Source organism: Ctenopharyngodon idella, chromosome 16 (genome assembly GCF_019924925.1).
Source record: "Ctenopharyngodon idella isolate HZGC_01 chromosome 16, HZGC01, whole genome shotgun sequence".
Lineage (NCBI taxonomy): Eukaryota > Metazoa > Chordata > Actinopteri > Cypriniformes > Xenocyprididae > Ctenopharyngodon > Ctenopharyngodon idella.
Window position 1 is genome coordinate 23,448,600 of NC_067235.1, and position 23,779 is coordinate 23,472,378.

At 37.1% G+C, this 23,779-nt stretch overlaps 1 protein-coding gene across 14 annotated transcripts in view; it reads left to right on the forward strand.

Moving 5' to 3' along the window:
* Positions 1 to 14,598: 14,598 nt before the first annotated feature.
* mef2d (myocyte enhancer factor 2d) overlaps positions 14,599 to 23,779 on the forward strand; it is a 65,749-nt gene continuing 56,568 nt past the window's right edge. For all 14 annotated transcript variants that reach the window (XM_051864629.1, XM_051864639.1, XM_051864626.1 and 11 more), the window contains exon 1: positions 14,599 to 14,846. The gene's annotated coding sequence lies outside the window, so the exon portion shown is untranslated. The remainder of the gene's footprint in view (positions 14,847 to 23,779) is intronic.

A 23,779-nucleotide genomic window follows, 5' to 3' on the forward strand; every position in this document is an offset into this window, starting at 1 on the left:
ATAACTTTTTCTTTCTTTTTTTTTTTTTTGAAATAGCCTATCACAAATTTCATAATGTCCTGCACATTAGTAGGCTATTTAAGACTCCTGCTATCTTATTGCAATGATGAACATACTATATAAACGCAAGAGAAACGATGAGATTTGTCACACAACGGTCGCACAATTCACAAGGTTTAGGCTAACCATGAGTGACGTTGGTCATCCTTCGGTCAGTCCAATCTGATTGTTAAATAATTTTTAGTAATGTTGTGGGGTGGGGGCTGGGGCCATGTATACATGTCTGTGTAATATTTTCTAAATCTATAAAATTAGAATTTTTAATCAATTATAACGTGCCTTAGTGTTCATGGGTATGAGAGCGAAACGCGCGTGAAAGAGGCACGTGGAGCGCAGATATTGGCCTTGTGATAAATCTGAACGCTGGCCATCAGGATTAAACCCGTCATGCGCACAGGCCTCTATCACATAAACACCAAACAAATTACAATCATTTGTGCCAAGGTTTTAGAAACAATTCTTGATTATATTTTTATGAATGTTCTGTAAATGAACGTAGCTTTTCCCATCATGTAGTTTGAATGACCCAGAAATATTTCTGTTATTCTCGTTTTGTTCTGTGGCTTAAAGATTCAGACAAAACTCATAAAATAAACCACGAGCCTTTTCGACTGTTTATCAAAAACTGATAAATATTCTCATTGAAAGCATTTAATTCAGACATAAAGCACACTGCTGTAACTCCAAATTCTCATTTAAAATAATCCCAATCATTTATAGATAAAAGAAAAGTGCATAATGAAAACAAATAAAGCCCTATCAATATATAGACTTATTAATTGCCAATAATCTACAAATTAGAGTAAGGGTTCCATATCCAGACTTGTGAGTTGAGTCTTCTGAAAGAGAATCCGTAATTCTAATTTCCTACATTTAAACCATCTATTGGCTTCGTTTTATGAAAAAATGCGAAGACTATCGATATGATACAACTGACTGTTTCCCATTAATTGCGTCCAAAGAGGATGCACGCGCCCTGATCACCTCTAACAGCAGCGTGTCTCGAGCGCCAAACCCTACAAGGACCGCTACACGCGCAACCTGTTCTGGGACTTATTCCTGTCAATTCTCGCTTCACCCTTAAAAAAACACGATTACAGAATTCTTGCAGTGGTTCTATGAAAGCAGTCTACAATACAAACGTAAATATTAGCGTATACTCACTCCTATCCACGAGCATCGATGGTCTTTAGGACGGATCGCAATGATAAATGTGCGCGTGCGGTCTGCGTGCACTCCAGAATGTTGTCTAGCGCTTCGGTCCTCCGCTTCATGGCTGCGGCTCCGCGTGACGTTGCAGTGGCCCCATCCATTCAGCGTCTCCGTATCGGGCTGCACGCAGTCTTTTCACCAATATTTCCCATTGAGATGCTCCTCTCCTCCCCTACGGAGAGTGGAATGAGCTGCTCGTTGTCCCCCCTCTTATCATTCCGCGTATTAAACGCTTGTGGGCCTCAACCTGCAAACCAAAAAACATATAGCATATTTTAAGCCCTCCCCTTATGACACGTTGCGGTTAGAATTTGTCCCCACCCTCTTGAATTAGCAATGCAATGCTGCTTAAATGTACGGAGAAGCATTATAATTTGCACTCTTTTGTTAACTATTAAGTTCTTTCTAGTATGTGTGTCCTTGAAAATATAGGAGAAAAAACAGATAATCTATGATATAATTATATTGCTCGGTTTTGTTTACTCATGTTTAATACACTTACATAAGAATTTTTGCTGTGTAGCTAAAGGTAGCCTATAGGCTACATATGCATCATATGGATCTATATCTGAGCTTCAGGAAGGCCTTGATTTTTGTGGTGCAGTGATGAAATAAGTGCCTTTTGTAGGAGAACCAAGAACACTTTGACTTAGAGACTCCTTTAACTGTAACCCACAGTCTAAATCAAGTGCACTCGCTCCCAGCAACCCTTTGTCTTTGCCTTTTTCTCTGTAAGTGTCTAGGAATGCGACCACTGAATCGACAGGGTGAAACCGTGCAAATCAGCTTTAACCGTCAGGACCGAGAGTAGACCCCAGACAAGGGGACAGAAAGGGGTCTCGGTCGGTTGATTATCATAAGAATCAGATCGCTGGGGATAAAAATCTCCTTTGAATAAATTACTGGTTCAATAGGAGGCGCGACTGCCAAATAGACAACTCTGTCAGAGGCCGCTGGTCTTGGTTTTTCCATCAGTCGTCTGAGTCCCCCTTTCTGAAAGCTCAGACTCTTAATGCATTCTCTGTCTCAAATTCCATCGATTTCCATCGCTTGTTCTCCTTTCTCCAGATCTGGATAGCACGCGAAAGCCGCTGTTACCAGGGCTCCGGGGGCATGCAGGCCTCGAACCCTTCGTGAAAGCCAACCCGTTGAGAAGTAATGAGTTAGAGATAATGCGCCAAGGCTTCGTGTCCGCCAGAGATGCTGAGAGAATCAGACACTGCTCAGTGTTGGCACGTCCCAGGGTCATTATCAATTATCGACCAACAACATGTTTCTACTAGTCCGTTGCTTTAACACATCTAGTCATTTCCTGAGGGATTCTCCAACACGTTTTTATCACTATAGGAGAATCTCTTAAAAATAAATAAACACTTTTATGCTGCCTTTAGACTTCAGGCAGTCAGAAAATGGTAGATAATTGGAGCCACGCGCTGGTAAACCGGTAAATTCGAGGACGGAAAGTTCCAAAGCTCCAAGTTAGATTTTGTTTCTGCTGCCAGTGAATAAATATAGTTCGAACATCACATATAAACGTGTATTTCCATATATAAAACAGTGTTATCATGACGTTTCTGAATACGAAGTATTAGTGCTATTATGTGCCCACGTGTGCGTGTGTGCTTGAGAAGCGTCCAGGGCGAAATGACTTGTATGATTTACCGCCAGCGTGCGCTCCAGAAGTCAGGCTGTTGAGATTTATTCTTAATAAGAACACGTGTTTCCAATGAGGAGTTTGACCAACTCAGCACCACGATTTTCGGCCACGAAAGTGTGCTAAGGCGATTATGTGAAGTAAAACTCATGACAAGGATTGCATTGCATGGGCTGATCTATTCTGGTCTTTTCACATTTCGCCTCTTAGAGTAAAACGTGAGGGTGAGACGCACCGAATGACTCAGGAAAAATCTGATGTTTTCTCTTGAAATTGTGTAGATGCACTCGAGCAAAGATCCGTAAACTAGGTTTTGTGTTTGTAAAAACTCGTGTGTGTTTATTTCAAAATGATTTCAATTTGAATAAGCCACCAGAGTGAAGAAGATAATATTTTAAAATAATATATTTTAATTTGAAAATAATAGCCCAGTGATAAAGAAACAAATACAGTATCATATCATACATAGGCTATGTAAATCTCAAACGTCGTCATTATTTATAAAAAAAATTCATCAGGTGTTTATTCCTTTTTTTTTTCTCTAAATGATATTTTATTAACCATCAATCAGTGCATCATATTCTTATTATGCAATAGACTTTGATTGGTTCTGCTGATTCTTATTAGCGCAGGTGCCATTTTGTCACGTGATTTCAGCGTTATGATTCTATTACAATTCTCAAATTTGTTGTTAATATGCAAACATATTACATAAGCGTTTTATGCATTATTCCATGCGGGTAGGATAAAGTGGAAGTATGTTAAGTTCACACACGTGAATGTGTGAAGGATTGTGTGTGAGAGAAGGGGGGAGAATATGATGTAGACCAAAATCAGCCTGTCTGTGAGGTATTGTATGTGCTATATAGGCTTTACTTGTAAGGTCTGGTTTTGAATTGGGATGCTGGACGGTTCAGAATCCGATACGTGATTGGCAACTCAAACGTCATCTTTTGTTCCCCTAAATCCAACTACTCAGTATAAGAGCGCACACATCTTCGTGCATTGGTCTGAATGTCCATTTATCATACTATTGCAAATTGTGGAAATGTTTCCGTATCGACATATTTTCAGTATGTATAAGATTTGTTTCTTTAAGGGGAAGATACTGGGCTTCTCAGACACTGACTGTTTTTTATCCACATCTCTCATATTTAGTAGTTGTAGCCTACTTAAACACGAACAAGTTTTACCTCAGGATACCCTTTTCCTGGTTACTGGAAACCGTAAGAGCTGTTTTCTCAATGACAAATCCCTAAGCCTGGTCTAACTGAAAAACAAAAATGGCGTTCTGACATCTCCCACGCACCGCCTGACAGGGTTTGCAATTAACCCTAATTTGCATATGCAAATGACCTGGAAATTCGTTTTGACTACAAAATGGGGTTGAGTGAAGCAGCAGACTAGCCTACTCGGAGATAAAATGCACAACTTTGTGCCATATATATTATCTTTAGGCAAATGATGAGAGAGTATTTATTTGATTCCTTATATTTACAGAAAGGCAGAGTCCATCATGAGATTTCTCTCAGTAGCCTTCTCGTTATCATTCATTAAAGCCATTGTTCTTGGCGCCGGTTACACGCTTTATGTCCTCACAGCCACATTTTAGGTGTTCTGTCTGTAATAGTTAACTCTTTCTCAACTATTTTCAGTGGTTAAACCTTATATGCTGTAGGCTATATTACTTCAGTACTCCTAAGTGCGAGACTTTTATTCAGTTATATATATTCAGTTCTTTTATTCAACAATGAATGAGCATCTCGCTCATCAGCAGCGATTCGTTGGGCAGATGTCGACTAATACTGAATTAATTGCTTAATCAATGCGTTTGTGAGAGTTTATTAAGTTTAGTTTTTACTATAGAGACCACGATTTGTCTATATTGACACGAAATTGTTAACTTTTTGGTAGCAGGTTTCACTTAAAAACTGAGCCAAATGTTAAATTGATTAATAAAGGTGTACAAAGATTATGAAGCATAATCTTTTTTTTTTTTTTTGTATTTATTTTTTAACTATAGCTTTTCAGTTTAAGATGCTGTTTTACAATCTTCATAAGACAGTCAGTATTGTATACCTGTATGTAACTGATCGTTAGTGTAATTTGATGCAGTGTAGCCTATATATCCTACATTAAATAAATGCAGAGTTTATGTGTCCTCTTGACGAAATAACCTACACAAACGCAAACCTGATGCCGTGAAATTATTCCCGTGTTATAATGTGGAAAAGGAGTGTCTCCGTGAAAGTAATTCCAACAGTTTTTATGTGTGACCTCTGCCATTACGATTATGAATCTATCATATTCAAAACGGCAGTTTACTTGTAAGAATTTCGTTTATTTAGATTATCAGTTAACGAAATATTTTTGCATTTAACGAAATTATTAAAGAAAATCCAGATTGGATCATCTGGCCACTGAATCCGTGCCAACTTTTAAAGCCTCTTCGTTGGCCTGTGCTATGTGGGTGTGATTGTGTGTATGTTTTATTGTTTTATCGAGGTTTTTGTTTCCAAACAATATAGAAAAAAATAAAGAAAGACATAACTTTGCGATTAAATGCTGTTTCTTTCAGTGAAATGTATATTTTTCTGACATATAGCCTACCTTTTTCACAAGCAACACATTTTTGTTTTTGTTTTTGCAAAAGTGCTTATTTATTTTACTAAAAAAAAAAATATTATTTCTGCCATAACAATTATTGTGACGTGAATCACCTGTAGTATAGATCCTCCAGAATGAACACTATAGTGTTATCTAGGGTCAAATTTGAGAGCTAGCCCCTTCAATTTTCGTGTCCCATTTATTAATAAGCTATTATATTTACAATAATTTGAGCAATTATCCTCCCAAAACTGACGATAGATGGACATTGATGGGAACTTCCACCCTGACCATTTCTGGCTTAAAAAGAAAGGGGAAAAGGAAATAAGTTGACTCGGTGAATTGTTTGACTAATCCTTCTCTTTTATGGGATGAAGGAAAGGACTGAAAGAGGAAAAAGAGATGTCATTCGATGCAGGGGGCAACAGGGCTGATTATCTTTCTCATTGAGTATAACTACAGGCATCTGAAATATCAGCATGGCTCCCTTGTAGTGCGTAAAATAAGTGTAAGATTGAATCAGGAGGACCTGGGTCAGGCTACAGATTTCCTTTCTCTTCACCCGCTTCCATTCATTAATAATTTGTTCTCATTTGTTTGTTGTATAGTTTCATTGTCCATCACACCGGTGGCAGACTGAAATCATCCTGCGGAATTATTTTATTTATCTTGAAACAAGGAAGTCCTGCAGTATGAATAACTGTGAATTGCCTATTTATAATTTTTATTAACCTATTCTATTTTATTCCATTCTATTGGAATAGTCTAGAACTAACCTCGCTCGCGCTTTTTTTCCTTGTGAGGCGCTGTCCGTGAAACAGTGCTGAAGTCAGCCTTAACAAGAAAGTTCGATTTCATCTAATTCCATAGTGTAAAATGTTTTGTTAAACAACCATTAAAACATTCTTATAACTGGTTTTAGTCAGAAATATGATTTAGTATAACGAATCAACTTGAGGTTACACTAATGAAAAACATTTTAAGACTCTGGTATAAAGCTAATGTAACAGCTACGCATGTTTAGTTTTACAGTGCACCAGTACAGATGACCTTTTATAGACATTCATATCACGTCGAACTTAGAGATTCTTAAAGTATAACGTATTTTCAGTTTGTCACTGACTTTGCTTTCGAATTGATCTTAGTTACTCTGGATTTGTTCTCTTATGTGCGGCCTGAGGGTCCACCACGTCAAATATTTCGTATAACGCCACTGTTTTCATCTCAGATTGATCACTGTAAAAACAGGCTTGTCAAACGTATATTCGAGATATGCAATATATAGACTACAGGTTATATAGGCTGTGGTTATGTAGCAGGCTTAACAAAAGAGAACTGAATGAATCTCCTCGTCGTTCCCATCCCCTTAGTCCAAAAGCAGGTCCAAATCTACTCCAGTATCCTGGGCGGTGTGGCGCAGCATGGCAACTGGTATTGCACAGTAGGCTGCAAATCATCCAGTTGAACACATCTGAAAAGAAATACCGTATACGGCGTAGTTTAACATAGTAAACAGTGATCTCCACTGCATCCGTCTTTATGCTGTCCTATGTAGACTAGCAAAAATAGTTTCTTTATACGATTAAGAGCGTTACCAGGCATTGTAAATGCATACTTGGGTTGTACATAAAGGATTAAGCAGGATAACTTAACTAAAATTGTCTTTAAAAAAAAAGTTAATATGCCTTATGTTGTTACACAATGTGCAGTTCTCTGATATTCTTGGCAAACGCTGTTTAAAGCCATAATTACTTATTTGACAACACTCAGTAATGTTATATTTATGACATTAAAAAAAAAAAAAAAAAAAAAAAAAAACCATGGAAATTTCAAGTGTTTTCGCAAAATATTGGCGATAAAAACATCCGCGAGATTTTGACGAAATATTTAGCCTTTATTCAGCACTTGTGGCATCAACAGCTCCCGCTGAATTGGTTTATCTTGAAACATGGTCCAGGTGTCTTCCTTCAAAGTAACCAACTTTAGAGCATTGGTAACAATTTATACTTTTAAAAAACAATTTAACTTTTATTAGTAAGATATTAAAAATGAATATATTTGGAAATATATGCTATGATTTTCTATTTAGATGTATATTAACGAATAATCTCTGAAGAAATATATTTGTTAATGCCAGTCAATATAAAGATAACAATAACGACAAATTTGAGAAGATGGAACGTTGAATTCTAATTAGTAACAGTAATGAATTCTAAAATGAAAAACATTACTGTGCCATAGTTAACATGCAAGTATATTATAGCCTAAATAGTCTAGCTATATAATGTTTCTGAAAAAGACATCTGAAGTTGTCCTCGTTTGTAAAATCTTTACAGTATACACACACACACACACACACACACACATATATATATATATATATATATATATATATATATATATGGTTATGGTTAGGTTATAGTAGCTGTATTTAAAAACAGTAGAACTGGAATGTCCCCATTTAGATAGCTAAGTAAAGGTGTGTGTGTGTGTGTGTGTGTGTGTGTGTGTGTTTATGCCAAGTCACTTTCTTTGCTACCATGATAAAAGAGCCAATCCTCTGACTCTAAGTGACAGGTATAAAATAAAGTAACCTTAAATTAAATCTAAAGTCTTACAATTTTGGATGAATGAACAAAGAAGCTGGAAGGCACAAAGAAATCATTCATTAAAAAAACAAAAACCTAAGGGCCCACAGGAAACATGTGCGCTGTTTGCGAACCATTTCTAAAATGAAGCTCCTGGTCAATTTCAAATGAGATGTTAGTAGGCTTCATGAGAACAGGCCTGGGTGCTGGTTTAAATTTCACCCTCCTGAGGGAGATTGTAGCCTACATAAACATAAACTGCTCATTTGCATGCTCTATCCCACGGTGGAAATTACAATGCAGCATAATTAATATGCGCATAAATTAAGACCGAGAGAGGGTTCTAGATCCCGCGCGCAGGCGGTCCTCTTAAAGAAGAAAGAAGGGACTCTGTTGGCCCAGGAACAAGCTGACTGTTCACACGCTAAATTTCAGTAGGAGGGGGCAACAAACCCGCCTTCCCATGCTGCTGCTGGCCAAGGCCCACACAATAACCGAGCAAGAGAAGCAGAGATTAGTCAAACAGCTTTGAGATGTTTCTTCTTTTATTCACAGAGACCAGCAGATTACTTCCCTGGTCCTCCACCCCCATCAGTATGACTTAATAGACTCGTTATAAAGTTTTCACTTGCCTCCATGACAAGTGACAATCACATTTATGGTGACATTACATTCTTTAATTAATGGAATGAAAGAAACCATAGGCTACTGGCTTAGCTAGAAAATACCGAAAAAATTGTGAATGTTGTAGGCTACTAGTCTACATGTGTCTGCATGTTATATGAGTGTTATCCCTGTTCAGTATTTCTGCTGGCCTGAGATCAGTTACTCAGTTACTCGGGGCCCCCTATAGGCTCTGGGTCCAAGTCACCTGGCAAGCCTCGCCAAAGTTTTTGCACTTCCCCATAGTTTGATCATTTTTAGAAAGAGATTGAGAGATTTCCAACAAACTCAGTGGTGTTTATCTGCATAGCTTTCACTGTCATATATACAGTACAAAACATATGAAGGTTGATGTGGAAGACTAATCAATATTATGATTCTATATCAATGGCTATTGATAAATAACAATAATAAATAAGAAGAACAATAAGAAATTTTGATTAAACTAATTACTTAAGTTCACTAAAATGGGTCCCCCAAAGCTAATCTATCTGGAAGGACTCTGCAAATTTGAAGCCTGTAGCTCTCTTTCCGAAGCATAATGATTAAGCCTTGGATGCCATCTGGTGGCCATTTAGGGTTAGTGCACACCTAAAAAAACCCCAGCTGATTTTCCATGGACGCTATGGCTTTTCAATTCACAAGCGTTTTTCCAGTATCTTTAATGGTTATTTCAATCATAATGATGAAGTTTGGGTCCAGCTCATATACGTCATTTAATTATTATTATTATTACTTATTACTACTATAGCCTACCAATCACTCAAACTATTACTATATGCTGATAGGTACATATATTTGTTATAATAAAATAAAGACATAATAATGTAATGTTGTCATGAAAACAGTCACATGGTTAGCTTGAACTTCTATTTATTTATTTTATTGAACTGTGATAGACAGCCATAGAGGGCGATGTACTGAAATGAACATTTTCTGACATGTCAACAATATCGAAGAGTTGAAAAAATTGATTTGTCTGTTGTTTTCTTCATTTTACCATTCAATTTTTAAGTTATTTCAAAAGCAGAAGTCTAACAAAAAAGTGGTGCATTTATTTATTGAATTTGTAGTAATTTATTTGATTTAGATTTTTTTTAAAGCATTCGTACATGAATCACAATTTACAGGCCAGAGCCTGGTTGCAACGAACCATTTAAGCTAAGAAAATTCCAATCATAAACAAATCCTCACCAAGGAATTTCTTAACTTAAGAGATTTTTTTGCAACCGCCTACAGGCCCTTCCTTGGAAGACGTCTTGACTAGCCAATACGTGCAATATATGGCTTAAGATAAGCATAATATCCATCCAACTATAAGGTCCCAAATGGCTACTTTTGCAGAAATTTCCAATTTATGTCTATTCTAGGACTGAGGAAGAAACTTTGCTTCATTTATTTTATCAATGCACTCTGATACATTCCCTTTGAGAAAATTTAAGTTGTTATACATTTTCTTTTATTAAATGTGATTTAAACTTTTCACTAAAGAACTTTATTTTTCTGACAGTAACTATGCTTAGCTTTTATTCACAAGAACAAATATCTCAACATTTTGCTTTCTTGCTGAAATTGTCCATATACTGTAAAATCTCTTAAACTCATAAATAATAATAATACATTTCTTATGGACTATGATCTTAGCTTTCTTACTAATAGAGATTTAGTATGTTTACCTGTTTGTATCTGTTTGAAAAAGGTGCAATATAAAGCCAATTTTCATGCAGCCTTCATTTATATTTTTATTAGCCTGCAAATCCCATTATATCACCTCCTTCTTAAATATAACATATACACTGTGTGTATTTATTTCATACAATTGTCACCATTGTATTTATTTAATTTTTGATTTGGGGTTGCCCTGCAAGTGCATTCTTCTTATGTTGACATTATTCCAGAACACTGGTAGATCTTCAACCATTTTTAAGTATTAATTAATTTACAGTTCCTTTGGAAAACATCTCATAATACTAATATTATTCATACAACTGTTTCTACGACCTACCTAAAGGGTTAGTTCACCCAAAAATTAAAATTGTCATCATTTAGCCTACTCACCCTCATGTTGTTCCAAACTCATAAGACTTTCGTTCATCTTCAGAACACAAATGAAGATATTTTAATGAAATCGAAGAGATTTCTGTCCCTCCATTGACAGACACAACTACCACTTTGACGCTTCAAAAAGTTCATAAAGAGATTGTAAAACTAATCAATATGAATTGAGTGGTTTAGTCAAAATTTTCTGAAAAGACAAGATCGCTTTATATGATGAACAGATTTAATTTATAAACATTAATCAACGCACACATCAGATATGGTATATGGAAGCTCAAGCATGTTTGCTTGACGTGCGAGAACCAATGAGGTTCATTCTCGTGTCTTACGCAGAACGTTTGAGCTTCCGCAAGAAACAGTGAGGTTTGTTCTCGTGCTTTAAAGCAAATACACAAATGTAAATCTATGAAAGTGACCCCCCATTTTTCTCACTTTCAAGATGTTAAGATCTATATTAAATCATTATCTACCTCCTGTAACAAAAAGGCTACTAAAACTTTGAATGCTAATTTTTTGGTGTCTTTGTATAATCTTTAATATTGTCATTTTGTTTTGTGGGGAGGATTATGTTTATGTGATCTGTTTAATCGATATTTCCTCATTTATTTATTTTTTTATTAGTATTTTTCCCTTTTTCAAAAAGCTTTAAAAAAAAGCTTTAAGCAAATATGGTTGAACTTCTGTTTATGTTCGCTGTTCAATGTTTATGTGTGAATAAAAGCCTAGATATAATCTATTCATTATATAAAACGATCGTGTCTCTTCAGGAAATTTGGACTAAACCGCTCAATTAACATGGATTAGTTTTACGATCTCTTTATGAACTTTTTTAAGTGTCAAATTGACAGTCGCGTGGAAAGGATTGTCAGTGGAGGGACAGAAATCTCTCACATTTCATTAAAAATATCTTTATTTGTGTTCCGAAGATAAACGAAAGTCTTACAGGTTTGGAACGACTGTCAACGACATGAGGGTGAGTAAATGATGCTTTTGGAAAACTTGTCCCGGCTCTTTCACTGGTTTTGTCCTAGTGTGGCCACTAGAGGGCGCAACGTCACCAACCACTAACCACGCTCACGTGAGCCATTCAAATTTGCAGTGTAAACTTTGGATACAGTACAAGATTCTCCACTACGCCACATTGTATAATGCCGTGATTATAAAAACAAATACAAATTATACTGTAAATTAAAAAAGTATTATAAACAATACTCTGTGCTGACAATATTTACAATCTTCTGTAAATAGAGAGCAACACAATGTCTTGATAATCACATTAATACAATGCATGAATGAGCACAGTCAAAATTACAGGCTACCTTTCAAATCACACCTAATACAGCAGCCAGTAAATATTAGCTGCGAAAATATAATTTAATGTAAATGCAAATATAGATATTTATTTATAATATTGGGTAGTTGCATTGCATTACATAACACAGCCTTGTCATATATGATGCTGTTTCTTTACAGTGGTCATTTGAAAGTATGAGACATCTAGACACTTAAAAATGTTTTTTTTTTCTTCTAATTATTTGAGTCCCTTTGCTAAGCTTTTCCACTTACTGAATTCTTGCCTGTTCCTGATTGCCATACTTATTGCAGCTCATTGTGGGGGTACGTTTGATAGAGGCAGGAGGGTTTGTTGGCTTTGTTGCCATAGATACAGAGAGTTGCTAGGCAGCAGACAGGATGCTACGGAAGCCAAGTGCAGCAGATCAGCAGGTCACTGCAGAGAGGAAAATTTTCACCCACACACCTTTCATCTGGATTAATACATTCAGAAATAAAGGAAAAGAGAAAAAGAGAGAATGAGGCAGATAGAGAACGATGCAGAGAGAAAGAATAAAAAACAAGTGTGCATCTGCACGTGCATCTGCGAGTCAAAGAAAGCGTGAGAGCGGGGAAAAAAAGAGCAGGAAATGAGAAGCCAAGCCAAAAGAGAATCCATCTGTAAAGTGTCATTTCCAGCTCTTCTCAGCTCTGAAAGCAGCTGTTTTGAAACATGTGTTCGAGCATGCAGGTACTATTAAACAATGAAACATCACCTGCATGTGCTCAAGAGATTAAAGTTTAACAGCTTTCAGACGGTCCAACATTACAGTGCACCGCAAATGGATGTTAAACTTTTTGCTATGCACACTATAGTAGATTCAAAGATGAATAAGATGTAATCTGACATTTTCATAACTGCCCACTGTGGTCAGTCAATAACTGGTCCCAGATCAGAGGGCTTGTCTGAGTCATTGCTGTCATTGCAGCCCCACTTTCATGATTGTTTTTGCCTGCAGTGAAGGTTTCGTGGCTGAATGGCATTCTGTTCAGTGCGCAGGCTGAGTGTAGGAAGCAAGTGATCTGAGAGAGGGCAACAGGGTGTCCATCTGTTTGTATAAATGCTCTTCCACAAAACCCCAGTGCATAAGCTCCTTACATAAGGAATAAAACAGTAATCTCTCTCCTCCACAGGTAGGCCTATATGCAATGGGCTACATACATGTTATTTCTTGTATTTTTTTTTTTTAGTATATGGATGTCTATCATTCATGTTATTTCTTGTATTTTTTTTTTTTTTAGTAAATGTCTGTCTATCTATCTATCTATCTACAGTGTGTGTGTGTGTGTGTGTGCATATATATATATATATATATATATATATATTTCTTCATGAAACATAAAGTAGCTGCTTTTGACTAAATTCTGCTTAGACATTCTATAATGTCTCAAAAACTAAACTAAAAATAAACTTAAAGATAATGAAATAAAAATACACAAAAGCCAATTTACACATTGCACAGGATTTATGTGATAATCTCCTCAAGAATATCCTGGTTGCATGCATCACATTTCATATATAAAACGCAGACTGAAGGAGTTTTGTTTTCGAGTCCTGTGACTTTAAGTGTTCCTCCATCTCAGTGACGCACGCAGCTCTGATCCGAGTATATGTCGCAAGTGCATTCTCATTATTTAATCCTTTAAATAAGATTTCTGGTTTGTTTTTTGTTCTCGTGTTATTTTAAAACCCGTAGCATTGATTTCCAGATGGATCAGTTACATTGTACCCGTTTCAGCTGCCTTCAAACTTACCGCACTCTGACATTTTAATTTTTCTGCCTGCATCACCACTATTCCCTCTGTAAACACTATATTCCTCCACGAAAAGTAGGACTTTCCATGCTTTTATTGGATTCACCTGATGTATCGTTCATGGAGCAACTAAAGCAGCCTGGTCAAAACTGTAGCCTATTTGATATTTTGTCCAATAATAGGGTATTCTTAACACACTTAATGTTTCCTTGTGGTTAAGCGGGTTGGAAATAAAATGCATGAATGCAGTTCCACTTATGAATGATTCACTTATTATGTGCTTTGAAAAAGCACAATTTAGCTACTTGCTGACGTAACCTACTGAACCGTGTACATCTGATATTATAAATAATAAAACGTGTTTAATGTAGCGCACCAGTCCTATCATGATTGAGGGTTATTTTCAGGATGTTTAAATATTAAGAATATTTAAAATATAAAATGCAATCACATATAAAAGTAATTATTACATTCCAGTTCTCAAATGTAAACACAGACGAATTTTACAGGATCTTTTCCTTAAGATGGGGAGGCGGATGAATACATAAACCGCGTCAGCGCGATCTCTTCCTATTGCACATTAGCCCCGCCCACAATTCTTTTCCCCCCATCAGTGCCCAAACTTTAACCCGATTGGACGAAACACGCAAAGCTCATCTCTGATTGGTCACATTATCTATCCATCATAATGCACTGCCAGTCATGGTGGATAGGACACTTTGTACATGGAGGTTTTTGACTGTACGGGCTAAATAATAACCCTGAACAGGAGTTAAGGATTTCACATATTATTATTGACATCTGCTCGGTGTTTTTTATATTTTTGCCTGGTTTGATCTATATTACTCTTCTTTACGTATCGGGCCGTAAGAAACCTGGTGTTTATCGCACAGATGTGGATCTTGTAGCTGCTCCGGGTAAGTCGTTCGTCCAGTCTAGCTGAAGCTCTTACAGTGCCGAGTTATTGCCGTCACCTCTCTGAATTTATTTTAAAAAATACCAAAATTCAAGCTCATTCGCGTTCGTGCGCAAACATACACTGGTTATTTGTTGTATGGATCTTTTTATTGCATCAAAGGGGGGAAAGTCGCGTCTGAAATCGAAGCTAGTGAGATACGGAGGTTCAGACTAGGCTTTTAATACCCAACTGATGACAAGGGAATAAGATATAATCCATCACAATTACATTACTTTTCATAAATATCTACCGTAGTGTTAGTGGATTATTAGAAATCGTGACTTACTGGGCCGATATGAACGGTGTTCGTTGTTGTGGTGCTTCTTGACAAGCTGTCAGATTTAGTAGCTCTCTAAAATGTCAACATGATTTTGATGCAGTCGCACACATTTCAGCTCACTATGTTGTGCGCTACAGGATAGCATGTGTTTTGTGGTGGAACGTATTTGTTTTTAGCTGATGCGAGGTATTTTTTGGGATCTTTGTTGGAGTGGACTGATTTTTTTTTCTTTAGCACTGAAGCCACTTATCAAGTTTGGTTGATCCTGCTCACGGACTCTAAACAAAAGTTTGGTTTAACCTACGCAGTTCTGCGGCACCACCCTCTCTCTCTCTCTCTCTCTCTCTCTCTCTCTCTCTCTCTCTCTCTCTCTCTGTTATGCAATAACAACATGTGTTTTTGGTGTATTCGTACTCGCAAACTTTCTTTGTGAACATTTGCTGGCTCTAAATTCAAACTTTTGATGCCAAGGACATTCAAATATGATAATCCCCTTAGCAAAGAAGTCCTCTTCCCAAAAATATAAGAAAAATATCAAATATCTATTTAAAAGACATATTCAGTCATTTTCACTAGAAATCCTCAATGAAATGTGTATTATTAATCTCATGATTTATTGTCAATTTTAGTATTAAAAAAGTACAATTATTATATTACCTCCTAGCACCCCTTGCCGGCCTCCTTGAGGTCCCCAAAGCCCTGTATTAAAACCCCCTGCCTGTTCTAAGATATTCAGAGAAGAAATGTCTTTTTAACAAGCTGTGAAAGTGTGACTTCACTCTCTCATGATGAAAATACGTTAGTTTGAAGTTTCCACAGGCTGAGTTGTAAGTGTGAAGAGCGTTTGTCTTCGATGCTTTGCTGTAGTGTAATGTGTGTGTGTGTACAAAGCTTTGATTGGTGGCTTCAGAATTTCAGCTCTCATTATAGGCTGAATCTCATAATGAGCTGAGTGTCTAGGTCATGCAGACAGGTACTGTGCTGTCGTGATTCCCAGCAGGGTGTCAGCTCTACCTCCAGAGACTCAATGCTGTTATGTCCTCCCACCTGGGGTACCAATAACAGTCAGAGAGAAAAGATTCTTTCACACATTGCAAACCTACCACTGGTGTTTTGAAATGCTTAAAGTTTTCAGAAAATAACAAGCATCCTGCGAACAATCATGTTCGTTTTATGAAAAAGCGCTGCTTGATAATGGGAAGTATGATACATGGAAATGATTAAGCGGATGCTTTTCGGAAAAATTTTTTTTTTGTGATGGAACATGAAACCAAGTTAAGCAAGGCAGGATGATGCAAAACCTGACAGAACAAAAGAAGTGTTATGTCTTCATCCTGATCATCTATAGGGATATTTTCATCAACATGAGGTCAGAATAATGACTATTCATTCTGAGTCTCTTATCTAGTTTTCCACATAAACAAATTTATGACTGTACTGTCTCTGTTTTTAGATGTCTATCTATCTGTTTTGTATTTGATGTGTGTATTTACGCTCTTCTTTTGTGTCAAAGGGCCTCTGCTGCCTATAAAACCGGTCTTCACTTTGTTCTTGTCTGATTTGTAAAATATTCTTCTGATTGAACACAGTATCCTCTGGTCACATTTTAATAATTTTTTCCACTCGGTCAAAGTCTCTGGCTTTTAGTGTCTCCCTGAAAGCATTTGACACAAATGCTTTGTGTGGACTTTACCCAGATATCCAGCAGATATTTTGCCAAATACTGGTGAAGTTAAAGGGTTAGTTCAACCAAAAATGAAATTTCTGTCTTTAATTACTCACCCTCCTGTCGTTCCAAACCCGTAAGTCCTTCGTTCATCTTAGAAACACAAATTAAGATATTGTTGATTAAATCTATGAGCTATCTGGCCTCCGCTAGACTGCAACACAACGACCACTTTCAAGGCCCAGAAAGGTAAAAGACATCGTTAAAATAGTCCACGTGACTACAGTGGTTTAACCTTAAAGGGATAGTTCACCCAAAAATGAAAATTCTGTCATCATTTACTCATCTTCAGGTTGTTCCAAACCTGTATAAATTTCTTTGTACTGCTGAATGTAAAGGAAGATATTTTGAAGAACGTTTGTAACCAGGCTGCTTTGGGCCACCATTGACTTCCATAGTAGGAAAAAAAATACAAGTCAATGGTGGCCCAAAGCTGCCAGGTTACAAATGTTTTTCAAAATATCTTCCTATGTTTTCAACAGAACAAAGAAATTTATGCCTGTTTGGAACAACCTGAGGCTGAGTAAATGATGACAGAATTTTAATTTTTGGGTAAACTATCCCTTTAATATTATGAAGCGAAGAGAATATTTTTTGTGAGCAAAAACAAGCAAAAATAATGACTTTATTAAACAATTTCTTCTCTTCCATGTCAGTCTCCTACGCTGTTCACATTGTAAACGCAATGCCGCGATTCCGTGTTCTACGTCAGAACACAGACTCATTATTGGCCGGCTCCTGCGTCATCATCACACGCATATGTTGTGCTGCTTATGTGAACAGCATCGGCCAATACTGAGCCGGCGTTCTGATATAGAACCCGGAATCGCTGCATTGCGTTTACTATGTGAACAGCATAGGAAACTGACATGGAATGAATGACAGAAATTTAATTTTTGGGTGAACTAACCCTTTAAAGGTATAGTTTACTCAAAAATTGAAATCCTGTCATTTACTACTCCCACTCATGTTGTTCCAAACCTGTATTATGCTCTTTCTTCTGTGGAACATAAAAGAAGGTATTTTGAAGAATGTTTCAACCGTTTTTGTCCATATAATGAAAGTCAACGGGATCCAAAACAACATTGAACCCCATTGACTTTCATTGTATGGAAAATAAATCCAACAAAATATCTTCTTTGGTCTTATGATATGAATTTCATACAGGTTTGGAAGGACATGAGGGAGTGTAAATGATGACAGAAGGCACAGTTATTACAAATATTTTGTCCTTGATCAGTGGCATCTGATATTGGCCAATGCCTGATTAGAAACAAATCCACTTTAAGGTCATAGCGCTGCTGATTGAATTAAGTATTATGGGGAGGGGGGGAGCCCTTCCCTGCCCTTTCCAATTCAAAATGGCCTCAGTGTCCTTACTGACTGTGTGGCTGGTAGAGTAGGGCACGGTGAAGGGCTGAAGCTCATCTGAGAGAGCACAGCCCTCCTTCCCTGTGTTAATCTCTCCTCCGGCAAGCTCTTAATTGAGCCGTCATCATCTGATCTAGGGGTTAAACATCAATTAAGGTAATGAGCAGTGTGAAAAGAGACCACTGAAGATGAGGGCAACCCTTTTCCGCTGCAGATGACACGAGATTGGCAGAGGTTTAGGGGTTTTGACAAGCAATCAGAATTGCATGTTTTTAAAATAAGCTTTTGAAATGCTAGCTGGCATGTTTAGGTTTTTCAGATTGTTTATTGGTATCTCAGAGTTGAGAAAGCCAGTATGCTTTTCTTTAATAAATATTATAAACATTAACGAATGTTGTATTCCATTATGGTTAACAGATCGATAGTAGTTCATGTGACTTTAGTGTGAATTAATATAGAATTATTTATTAAAACGTTAACATAAAAATATTAAAACGAATATTAACAAATCTTAAGATGAATATATATATATATATGAATATATATTATAATATTGTGATTTAAAATGATTTATGGGTTATCAACCATGACATGAAAATAATTATCTGCCAGGATTTTGATATCCGTGCATCCAAAAATAAAAGTTTAATGATATTTCATGAAAACTCTTTAAATGCATGTTAACTAATGATGATGTAAGCATTATTTAATGTAGTAATGATTATTCATTAAAGTTATGACAACGTGTTATCGAAGAAAATCTATTATTTTAGTTTTTTCAAGACCCTGTCCAAGCTCCTGTTTCTTTCAGGCTGTATGAATTTGCTAGTTTGACTTGGAAGGCAGAAGGTTTCTGGACTAGTTTTTGCTGTCCAAACAAGGTCTAGAGAACACTGTGGTTACATCAATGCTGAAGTACTGGTGTCATCTTACTGAGGAGAGAGCAGCTGTATCCCTTATAAAGACCACCACTCATGCACTCACACAAACACATAAAACAGACAAACCACCATTCATGCTCTCATTGCCTGAAGAGCCCCCAGGTTTAACCTTTGAGAATCTCTTTAAATGCCTATGTGCATATCATAAAGATTTCTACCTCATATTTTCTGTTTCGGTTTCACTGCATCAGAGGTAATTGTATGCGTTCACAGTATTCATAACCACACCACAGAACCATTTTTCATTTTTGTAGTAAGACATAAGCATGAATATTTGGTCCTCATGTGAACATCTTTTAATCATTTTATTATGCAAGACACCGAATGCATTATGAGGTAAATGATGAAATTGCTGCCTTTATGCTGGTTAACACTTGAATCCTTGATTAATGAACGCCGGCAGCTCAGACATCTGTCATGCTTGGACATTTTCACGTAGTCCCCACGACACTGATTTCCATATCGTGAATCAGACTTATTTGGTTGAGCTCAAAATATGTCAGCGTCGGTAGTACTGAATTCCTTAAAGTTCCCCTCGAGCTAAAATGATGTGTGTTGACCTCATTCTGGGTGTGCGGTTAAAAGGAAAACAAATGAGAACCTGAAAAATCTAATTCTGTTTATTTTTAGTTTGGGATTAATCTATGCGAAGCATTATGTTAGAATTTTGCTTCTAAATATGGTGAATGTCTGCTCCTTTTTCAGTGCATCTTTGTGGATATTTTGGTTCTTGTATGACAGTGGTGTTAAGTCGTCGATTTTATCCACATTACTTTTCCTTTGTATTTTCTGTACAATGTAGGTGTTATTGGATGAAATATCCACTAACACCAACTGCATAAAACCGACATCACGTGTGAAGGTTACCACAGCCATGACCTACATAAGTGAAATGCTGTTTTGTTATTCACATTCGTTACATTTATCTCACGGATGAAGTTCAAGTAACATTTGTTTTGTTTATTGAATAAATTGCTGTTCTTAAAGGGATCGTTCACACGAGAATTAAAATTCTGTCATCATTTACTCACACTCATGCCATTCCGAACTTGTACGACTTTCTTTTTTCAAAAGAAGATTTTTTAAAAAATGTCTCTTTTTTCTTTTTTTTTTCTTTTTGTCCATACAGTGAATATTAGTGGGGTCCAGTTGTTTTGGACCGTGTTTACTTTCATTATATGTACGTAAAACTCTGAGACAGTAATATGTTTTTCAAAATATCTTCTTCTTTACCCATCAGCTCTCTGTCAACATCTGACTCAGTGCTTTTTTCCTTCCAGAACAAAGCAGAGCACTGTCATCTTGTCAGGTCTCGTCTGGTGTAACCTATGCATACCTGACACAGATATTTCCCTTGGGAACGCACACAAAGTCATTTACTGCAACCTTGTACCTGATTCTGCAGCGTGATGTAGGAGAAAATAGAATAAGATCCTAATGATTTCAATCCCATGTTCATATAAAGACAGAGATAACAGGGTCTCTTCCTCTGTTCTTCCTGTCAGTAACTGGCTTACTAACGATATACGACCTAACATAGAGATTAGCTCTGCTTAACGTTCAGGGTTATTCAGGATACTTGAGTTAAAATGGCTTAAAGGGTTAGTTCACCCAAAAATTAAGATTCTTTTATTAATTACGAATGACTCATGTCGGTACAAACTCCTAAGACCTTCGTTCATCTTCGGAACACAAATTAAGATGTTTTTGATGAAATCCAAGAGCTCTCTGACTCCTCCCATAGACAGCAATTTAATTACTACTGTCAAGGCCCAGAAAGGTACTAAAGACATCGTTAAAATAGTCCTCATGACTACAGTGGTTCGGCTCCTGTGTGATGCTGACACACATGCGTTGTGCTGTTCACTTATACAGCGTCAGCCAATACTAAGCTGGCGATCGGACTTAAACACGGAAGCGCTGCTCTGTGCTTACTATGTCAACTGCGTAGGAGACTGACATGGAAGAGAAGAGATTATTGAATAAAGTCGTTATTTTTGTTTTGTTTTTGTGCACAAAAAGTATTCTTATCGCTTCATAACATTAAGATTGAACCACTGTAGACACGTGGACAATTTAATGATGTCTTTGCTACCTTTCTGGGCCTTGAAAGTAGGGCTGGACGATTAATAGAAAAGTAATCGAAATTGAAATTCAGATTTGTGTTCCGAAGATGAACAAAATTCTTATGGGTTGGGAATGACATGAGTAATTAATGACAGATTTTCATTTTTGGGTGAGCTAGTTAGTTTGCCCAAAAGTGAATTCTGTCATCATTTACTCCCCTCTCATTTAATTCCAAACCTTTCTGAAAGTGAAAGTTGAAAGTGATGTGACATGTGGCCAAGTATGGTGTCCCATACTCAGAATTTGTGCTCTGCATTTCACCCATCCAAGTGCACGCACACACACAGTAGTGACCACACACACACCATGAACACTCACCCGGAGCTGTGGTTAGCTGTTTTTGCTGTGGTGCTCGGGGAGTGATTGGTGGTTAGGTGCCTTGCTTAAAGGATTAGTTCACTTTCAAATGAAAATTACCCCAAGCTTTACTCACCCTCAAGCCATCCTAGGTGTATATAACTTTATTCTTTCTGATGAACACAATCTGAGAAATATTAATAAATAATCCTGACACATCCGAGCTTTATAATGGCAGTGAACAGGGTTCACGAGAATGAGCTGAAGAAAGTTCTTCCATCCAAATCCATCCATTGTAAACGTACTCCACACAGCTCCGGGGGGTTAATTAAGGTCTTCTGAAGCGATGCAATGCGTTTGTGTAAAAAAAAAAAAATCCGTATTTAACAAGTTATGAAGTAAAATATCTAGCTTCCGCCAGACCGCCTTTCGTATTCAAGTTACGAAGAAAGTGTAAACTGGCGTTGCGTCAGTTATAAAGTTCGGATGTGTCAGGATTATTTATTAATATTTCTCAGATTGTGTTCATCAGAAAGAAGAAATGGGATGGCTTGAGGGTGAGTAAAGCTTGGGCTAATTTTTATTTGAAAGTGAACTAATCCTTTAAGGGCACCTCAGTTGTGGGTAATGAGTGGAAGAGAGAGATGTTCATTCACTCCCCCCACCTACATTTCCTGCCGGTACTGAGACTCGAACCTGCGACCTTCGGGTTACAAGTCCGACTCTCTAACCATTAGGCCCCAACTGCCCCCAACTGCCCCCAACTGCCTCCAACTGCCCCCAACTGCCCCCAACTGCCTCCAACTGCCCCCAACTGCCTCCAACTGCCTCCAACTGCCTATTATTTTGTTCTGCAAAACACAAAAGAAGATATTTTGAAGAATGTTGGTAAATAAACCAAAACACTGAGATTTTTTTTTCTCAAAATATCTTCATTGATGTTATTATGAAGAAAGAACATCATACAAGTTTAAAACGACATAAAGGGGTGTACATAATGTGCAGTATCCCTTTAACTCGTAACAGTCAGTAAAAATGTAAATCCACACAAAATTTGTGCGTGTATTTTTCATCAGCATTAATGGCCTGTTTTTTGCAGCACTTAATAAACTCTGATGTTAACCTGTAACAAATGAATGGGCCACAAATCCTTTGAATAAAAAAAAACTTTGAAGTAAAATACGCAACACAGTGTTGTGTTGCTGTTAGCATGACCAGACGGCACAAGCGCACATAACCTAATGTTGTCTATGATGGAAAATGGACAGGCTAACGGGGTTACAGTGGCGTGAGAGCAAGGGTTGGCCATCACTCTAGCACAGCTGAAACAGCAAGCATTGGGGCCAAGTGCTGAAACGTACACCCCTGCATCTCTCATTTCGCTCCAGTTCTCTCTTTCTTACTTCAGCCTTTTGATCTGATTTCTTGCCAATTCTTTCTCTCCTTCTCCCTAACTGTAGATGGGGCCAAGCACTGCAGGTACGTATTCATTAGTATTCTGACTGGGGCTCTATGGTGGCCCCTAAAACTGTTTGGAGGGAAAGTTGAGAAATCTGGCACACTGATTGGGGTGGGACTGAGTAGTCATCAATACTATTCAATGAACGTGCAATACTTTGTGCCTTTTGCCCCACCTTGCCACCTCATGCATTTATATGATTTTTTTGAACAAAACAAACCATTTACTTTCACAAAAAATCTGTTGCTCAATCAATGTTCAATAAAAACATATTTCATACATATATTTCTGCAATAATACACTTTGGGACTAGTAAAAAGCACATTTGTAAAGGTGTTCCTTTAGCCCCATTCAGAATTATTTGCTCATAAGATGTTAACAAATTTAATATGTAGTCGATGAACAGAAACTGAAACAAAACTAACGCTAAGAGCATTTACATGCACATTAATATTTCAGACAGACTAAAGTGATAGATGTTTTGAAATGTTTTTGTAAAAGTGTATTTTAAATGTCTTCCTGAAATCATACCAGCCTTTTTTTTTTTACGAAGTTGCACTAACAAACCTAGATAATACAATTGTTGCTCAACTTCATCCAGCATGAATACATGTTAATTGGACTACAACCGTAGTTCGTACTTTATTGCCAACACAGTAGTTTGTTTACAATGGCATCTAATGGTCAAAAC